The sequence below is a fragment of the Camelus dromedarius genome, chromosome 1, assembly GCF_036321535.1.
Source record: "Camelus dromedarius isolate mCamDro1 chromosome 1, mCamDro1.pat, whole genome shotgun sequence".
Lineage (NCBI taxonomy): Eukaryota > Metazoa > Chordata > Mammalia > Artiodactyla > Camelidae > Camelus > Camelus dromedarius.
The window spans coordinates 77,003,070-77,011,090 of record NC_087436.1 but is presented as its reverse complement, the minus strand read 5'-3'; positions in this window follow the sequence as shown (position 1 = coordinate 77,011,090).

Below are 8,021 nucleotides of genomic sequence, written 5' to 3'. Positions count from 1 at the left end.
TGTATGCCATGCCCCTACTGTCATTTATCTGAGAAATATACCTGGCTTACATTCTTGAAATATTTCTGTCTGAAAATATATCTGAAGCTTTAAGCTACACTCTGATACACTATTCATTGGTTACTTTAATGAAAAGGCTGTGATTTTGACTGATGAAGTCGATTCACATAAGCCAAGGTTGATGCTAAGTTGTGGCTTTATCCATTACTGAGTACCCACTTAAGGATTCCTATCTCAATAATGAAAAGCATATAAAACACATATAGATTTTTCAGGATTGGAAATCTTTCGTGGCTACATCAAGGCAGCTTTAAACAGAACGTTACCTGGACAAATTAGCGAAGCCACTAGGGGGAAGGAAGGGCACGTCACACATAGATGTGCATAGCCTGGGCACAGTGCTCCCAACACACTGTGTAGGATGTTTTTCTGGGCTAAACACCTCCTTCTGTTTCCACTGTGCTAAACTCAAGCTCTATGATTCTGGCTTAATTACCGTGGGGTAGATAGATGCTGACAAGGCAATCTTGAGAGTGGACATTGAGAACAGACAGGTTGCCTCTGAAAACGGTCCACTTGACTGACATTGCCCCTTTCCAGGATGAATGATTGTGGGATGCTGGGCCTGGGCACTGTGCCTTCTGCAGGTGATACCCTTGATTCTGTGACAAAGCTGTCAGGGTTTAAGACCTGTTGGTGCTGCTGGATACCATCAGTAAGTTCCCCTGCATGTCACACAGTATACCACCCATGCCTCAAGTGGCAAAGATTTTCCAAAGCAAATCCAGCTTGCATCTCCTCCCTTCTCTTCCCTAGGAGTCTGCTGAAAGGGCAGGAGACTGACTAACCTTAGACGCACTATCAGCCTCCTTCCCAAACTCTGGAGGCCAAAACCACTCAGGCAGAGCCTCTGAAACTGACATTCTGCCTTTTCTGCTTTCTTTCAGCTTCTCAAGCACCACTCCCAGTGAAACAATCATTCTTGTATCCTTCTCGTTCTCTACAAGATTCCAGCTGGGGATTAAACTTTTGTCTAAGGATGACTTAGGAAGGCCAAACCACTTGCTCAGGTTTTAGCTCACCTCAACCTGGAGGGTGTCGAGGTGCACTCCGACCTCTCTTGGGTGCAAGGGTGAGACTTTAGGAAAAGCCGAGCGTTCTCCAAGCAGAGAGAAGTGACCAGCTCTTGTGACTGGGTTTAGCAAACCACAGATCCTAGGTTTCTTAACTCTCGTGGATGCTCGGGGGCTTAAAATAAGTGCGCGCTTAAAACCAAATTGATCTGGTGTGCATGAGCAAGTAGGGTGGATGCCACTAAACTTTTAAAAACCTGTAACAAGAGAGTTGAACATGTATTGGGGTCATTACCAAAAAAAAATTTTTAAAGACCTCCAAACACTGAACAGTAAAAGAGAGCAGCACTGCGCCTGTCCCGAGAGCTGGACAGCCTAGCCCCTCCCTCCGCAACTTGGCGGAGAGAGGAACCAGTCGCCCTGCGCTCCCGGCTGCGCCCTCCCTGGCCCGCGCCCTGCCTAACCCACGGCGCAGCAGATCCGCTGAGCCTCTGCCCACAGTAAATCTGCTGTCGGAAAAATTCTCATTTCACCGTCTCGGCTACTCAAGTTCTATTCCCATAGACTCCACTCTAAAGAGGGTGAGTGCAAGCGTGTACCAGATTTTCTCTGGTTACTTTCCAGATCATCAGAAGCCCTCTGGCTGGAGACGTTCCCCAGGCCCATTCACAGGCTAAAGAGCCTAGTGAAGGTCGCCAGGGTTAGGAGGACGCGTGCCCGGGGCCGGTGCGCGGTGCTGGTCAAAACCCCCGCGCTCTCCCAGACGCGGAAGCAAGGTTGCGGAGACGGTGCATGCTCCTGGCTACCTCCAGAGATAAAGCAAACGATCCTCCAAGGCGAGCTTCCACTCATAGCAACCGGATGGAGCACCAAAAAACTAACCAACAGATGAATGGGTTTCACCAATCAACTAGGTGCCAGATCTGGTCAGCAGCCCTTCGGGTTAACCTTCCTTAGCTTCTCAAGCCCTCCGCCTCACGTTCAGTAGCCCCACCTCCTCAGGCTCACCTTTCCTAGTCCCAGCACCTGAGCTTTCTTCCCAGGACTCCCATAGTTCAGTGTGAGAAATCAGACGTTGAATTTCTCTTAAGTCTTTTGTAGCTGTAGCTGTGATCCAGTCATTAGCAAAAAGAGTCGATTCAAAGCAAGATATAATGACTAGTATCCTCAGTCACTGGGCACTCAAAAGTCTAGGAAAAAGAGGTCAGGGCAAAGAAGTCAGTGCCCAAGCTTCCCTCATCCCAGGAACCAGCTTACTATTTACAACCTTCCTCTGGTTGTAAGCAGAAGTCAGAGTTTGCTGAGACCAGAGGCCAAAGCCTGGTCCTTCCTACAGTGCATCATGCTGGGATGGAGGAAGGACAAGAGGGAGATAGTGGGATAGGGTGAGCAACCTTTGGCAGGCAAGCCAGAGTCCTGGAAGGCTCTCCAACCCACAATTGAGGCTGCCAGGGTGCCCGCGGACCTCACACAGGTTAGTTTCTCCACATCTCCACTGCTAGAGGTACCCACACTCTATGAGGTTTGTCTGGTCTTAGGTTTGTTATAATGCAAGGCAAAGACTGGTTTTCTTTGCTTGATCCAGGCAGACAAAAGGCCAGAGGATTTCAGAAATGTTTCCTAAGTGAAGGGCTTGAACCTAGCCCTCCCTGTCCATTCCTGCCGCCCTTCCATACACTTAGAGGCTGTATCCAGACAGCAGCACTACTTTTGGCTAATCAGGACCCTGGTGACCCCCACAGTGCCTTCTAGTTCCATAGGTTTTTTAATGGAGGCACAGTTGCATTATGGGAGGAGTAATGAACTGACCCTCTTGGGGAGGGGGAGAGGTCAGTCCACATTCTTGCCAGGACCCTCTATTTCCTTCAATTGGATATTGTGTACTGAGAAAACTGGGGGCCTGTAGCACTTTGGGACACAGTGAATGGATGTACCAGAAGCTAAAGCAGAAATAGTCACCAGGTTAGTTGAAAAGCACTAGAGATGAGCTTTCTGAGAAAAAGTAACTGATTTCATTGAGTCAATTCACAAAAGACCTCTTTCTACCAGCAAAGGCTGCTTTGCTTTTTCTCTCCACAGATATAGAGGAGAGCAGCTGCCTGTGGCCATTTCAAAACAGCTGCCTCCTCAAAGAGAAGTAACAGACCCTTGAGAAGAAGGAGGAGATCTAACCTCCGGACCTGCAGAGTGCTTAATCACTCATCAGCACCCCGCCTGTGCGCCCCTAGTCTCCGCTTCCTTCCAGCACAGCAGCCCTTCCCACCCTTCTCAGCCTGCTCAGTACTCCTCTAGCCACAGGCTATTAGTTCCTGTAGCTGCTGCCAACTTGCCTGGTGAGAAGCCAAGCCTGGAGGAAATAGATAGCACTAGAAGCCCCTTATCTTATTTAGGGCCAGCCATGGAAGATGGAGGATGCAGTGCCTTGTGCTGGTGACAGGTGAGCACAAAAGTCATGGTTTGTGATCATGCCACTGTCCCTTGCCTCCAACAGAGCCCACTTTGCCATTTGTGATGATTTCTGCTCCTGGCACAGTCTGGAGCTAATAATGTCTAGAGAGGTCGTTCTGAGCATAAGGTAGAGAGGTGTGGTACTTCCAGTCTTAATTCTCCATGAGAAGTGGGTCGGGTGGCAAGAAGGGTGAGATATCAGAGACTTTTCTCATCTAAGAGAAAAAGAGGGTGAATTTGAGTTGCTGCTATTGGAACAGCTCTAGCATTCTGCATGCTTGGTTGGTATCCAGCGAGACAGGCCATAAGCAAACGGGCACTCATTCAAGAAAAATGAGGGCAGAGGATGAGAGAAAGGAAGCACAGTGTCCTCTTGTAGGACATCCCTCTTGTGCCAAATGAGGCAGGGGGAAGAGAACAGAAGTGAGATCAAGCCTGGTCCAGGGATAAACAGATAGGAAACTGCTGAAACCGAGGCCACATGGGCTGCATCCTTTCACCAGCTCCAGCAAAGACCATTTGTTCAGAAAGTAATTTGATCAAAGTTAATTTCTCAGGCTGAATCTGAGAGCTTGTCCACACAGGCTAAGTTTTCTTTTTCCCCCATAATAAGATGCTTATTTTTCTTCATTGTTAAAGGGGTAGGAGCCCCAAAACTGGGGAGATGGAACGGTTGGCAGGGAGTACACAGCACTGGAAAGATATCTTCAGCAAGACCAAGTGGATGTTTTGCTTCAGTTTAGTTTTTTCCCACGAAAAGTTCAGGCACCATATTCTAGAGAAATACTCTTTGTATAAATTTTCTAACATCAGAAACTTTCTAAGAAATCTAAAAAGTTTTTCAGCTTAACCAAAAGCTGTTAAAAAAAAAAAAAGCCAAAAAGCATCCATTCCTGGGGCCTCTAGAAGAATTATTGGTGAACCAGCCTTTTTTTTCCTTTCAATATTTTTTTTTAATTGCAAAATAGTTGAAAAATCCTGGACCATTCTTTCAGCAATCACAGTATGAAAGTGTTCAATAATCACAGTATGTAACAAAATTGAATTACCCACATGCCACCACCCTCAGCTCCCTTGTAAACATATACAAAAATGGCTAAAAGTTGAGCAGAGGGACCTAACAGTTATAACTTACGTTGCATATTGTAATCATAAATATATAATATGAAATCATGTTGATAAAGTCCGTGACTTCTGACCTATGTCCTCATCATTGGTCCATACCACCCTCTGCTTCTCATTCCAGTAGTAGCCGGCTCTGATCAGAGCAGCGAGAGGATCCTTAGCAACTAATGTATGTTCACAGATTTTTATAAAGAGAAGGATTTACCTTATGCAAGCCACTCTGCTATCTGCCCTAGCTCTGAAGCTCCTGTATGCTCCCTAAAGGAGGAATTGAAGAGTCTACAGCATGCCACCATCAAGACTTTTCTTGGAGGGGGTAGGGGATAGCTTACTGATGGGTGGAGTGCGTGCTTAGCGTGCACAAGGTCCTGGGTTCAACCCCCAGTACCATCCCCTAAAAAAAAAATAAAATAAAATAAAGAAAAACCTAATTACCTTCCCTCCAAAAAATCACCAAGAAAAAAAAAAGACTTTGCTTGATTATGAATGAGGCAATTTCCTGCTGGGAGCCCAAGGGGCCCCCAATAGAAACTCTCTGTAGTTTTGAGTTCACTTTTCTTATCAGTGCATCTGGTGTCTCAAGAAAATCATAAGCCCCTCCAAGGCAGACTCCTTCAGCCTTGTAATCCCCCAAATGCACCATAATATAAATTCTAAATGAGGATCTTTATGAGGGATGGTTTCAAAAGATGGCTTAATAATCATTTTAATCTCTCCCCAAAAGAAGTGAGAACTTTACTATATATAAAATAGATAAACAAGGTCCTACTGTATAGCACAGGGAACTATATTCAATGTCTTGTAGTAACCTGTAATGAAAAAGAATATGAAAACGAATATACGTATGTGTATGACTGAATCACTATGCTGCACATCAGAGACTAACTCAACATTGTATATCGACTATACTTCAATAATAATAATAATAAAAAGTATATTGCAGTGCTGGAGATTTGTAGTCTGTCATTTCCTCTACCCAGGGGACAGAGAATTTGGGAGATGGCGAGTGCTTCATGTGCATGTGTTTTCATCGTTTGCATCACCATAGCTCTTAATTACAGTAATCATTTTCACAAACTGGCTTTGTTTTCTCCTCTGGCTCCTTGACTTTTGGCAGGCTGCACCAGGCCAACACCTGTTGTCTCGTTATACAGAGAAACACCTGTCAGTGGAGCCACTAAGTACTAATGTAGAGACTGTCATCTGGGGGCTTGGGAACCTTTGCTATTGTCAGAAAAAAGGAAAGAGCACCTGTGTAGGGCCCAGGAGAGCTGAATGACAGCTTATTGACTCCTGACAGAAGATGTCGATGAATCCGTTCCCCTTTCTCTACCTACTCCCCAGAAATGCAGCCTGGGGCCACAACATCTGTTAATGAGCAAATGAATGTGATCAGATTCGAGGAAAATTCCTTTCTAAAGGAGACTGTAGTTAAACAGGTATGAGGGCTTTGAGGCATCAAACTCTAAATGGCTTTTACAAATAAATATCCAGTGGATAAAAGTGGAAAAAGGGAAGTAAGAAGAAAAGAGAAAAGATGCAAAGAAATGTTGGGGGAGCATGAAAAATGGGACCAAGAAGGTTTTTTTCCATATGATAATCTCTTTCAGAAGATCAGCATTTTGAGCGCTCTGGTGGCACTAGGCTGGTTCTAGGTAGAGATGGGTGTATCCAGCCTAATAGGCTTCAATGGAAAAACTCAGTGTCAATTCCTGAACGTAACGATTATTCTTTAACAGTGTAGATACTTAGATACGCTTATGTCCACACATGGAGAAGGAAGAGAACAAAATGACAGAAAGTTTTGGGAAGAAGAACGAAAGGAGATTAAAAGCCTATGTTTTTCAAAGACAGAGTTTAGCACCAATATTTATTCTTAGATTTCCTAACCTTTTGTTTCCTAAGTTCAAGATATATAGAAATCCATGCCAGCCCAGAGAAATGCCTTGATCCTACCTCAGCCTGTGAAGATCACCCACGGAGTTGGGAGTTACAAGGATGGGGATGACACGAGCCTTTCCATTTGTATCTCTTTCCAGTTGGAACTCCTCTCCGCTGTATTCTGTGGGAGGAGCTGTCAGCCTGAATTCTTCCCCCAGATGGATTTTGCTTCTCTCTTCTGTCCCATTGTCTCTCACAAAACCATTCTCCTTTCCTTACATTATGACTCTTCCTAGATTTGGGAGCTCTCCTGGCATTGATACAAAGAGAAAGCAGGGTAGGGGCAGACACTGGATGGATAAAATTGTAGGTAGGAAGGAGAGCAGGCAGGGGAAATCATGAAAAGAAATTTTAATCTTGGATTCATTCTTGATTTTTCTCTTTTCTGCACTCACTATATGCAATCCAGCAGGAACTCCTTTTGGCTTTATCTTCCAAATATAATCAGAATCCATTCACTTTTCACCATCTCCATTGCAACCACCTAGGTATAAGCCATCATCACCTCCCAAAAGGCCCTGTTTTTGGCCTTTCCTCCTTTCAATTTTTTTTTAAAGGCAGCATAGTAATCTTTTTTAAAAAGAAAAGGCACTCCTATCCTTAAAATTACTGGTCACTTCTTGTTTCACACCTAAAATAAAAGCTAAAATCCTCCCAGTGGCTTTCCAGCCCCTAAGTGATCCCCTGGCTTGCTCAGTTCAAGCCATACTGGCTTCCTGGCAGTTCTCAAAACTCATCGGAAACAGACTCACAGACATAGTAAACAATCTTACGGTCACTGGTGGGGGAAGAGGGTGGGAAGAGATAAATTGGGAGTTCGAGATTTGCAGATATTAACTACTATATACAAAAATAGATTTAAAAATGTATTTTTTCTGTATAGCACAGGGAACTATGTTTGATGTCTTATAGTAATCTATGATGAAAAAGAATATGGAATAGGAATATGTGTATGTATATGTATGACTGAAACATTATGCTGTACACCAGAAATCGACACAATATTGTAAACTGAGTGTACTTCAGTTAAAAAAGAAAAACTCAGCCATGCATTCACCTTAAGATATTCACAAAGGTTACTCTCTCTGTTTGGACTGCTTTCCCCTAATGTATTTGTCTGACTAATTCTTTACATCCTTCAAGGTTTTGCTCATGTTTTCTTCTCAAATGTCATCTGATCACCCTCCATACTCCCTAATACCCATTCTGCTTTTCTTTTTAATTTTTTTCCATAGAAGCTGTATATTTAATAAAGAGTTATGTAGCTCTTACTGTCAGCCAGGCATTCTCGCCAGATACTAATTCATCTAATGTACATACCAACTTATGGAGTAGGAACTGTTGTCTATTTTGTAGGTCATAAGAAAACTGGGGCACAGAGAGGGTAAGTAACTTACCCAAGTCACCCAGCTAGGAAGTGGTAGCGCTGAGGCT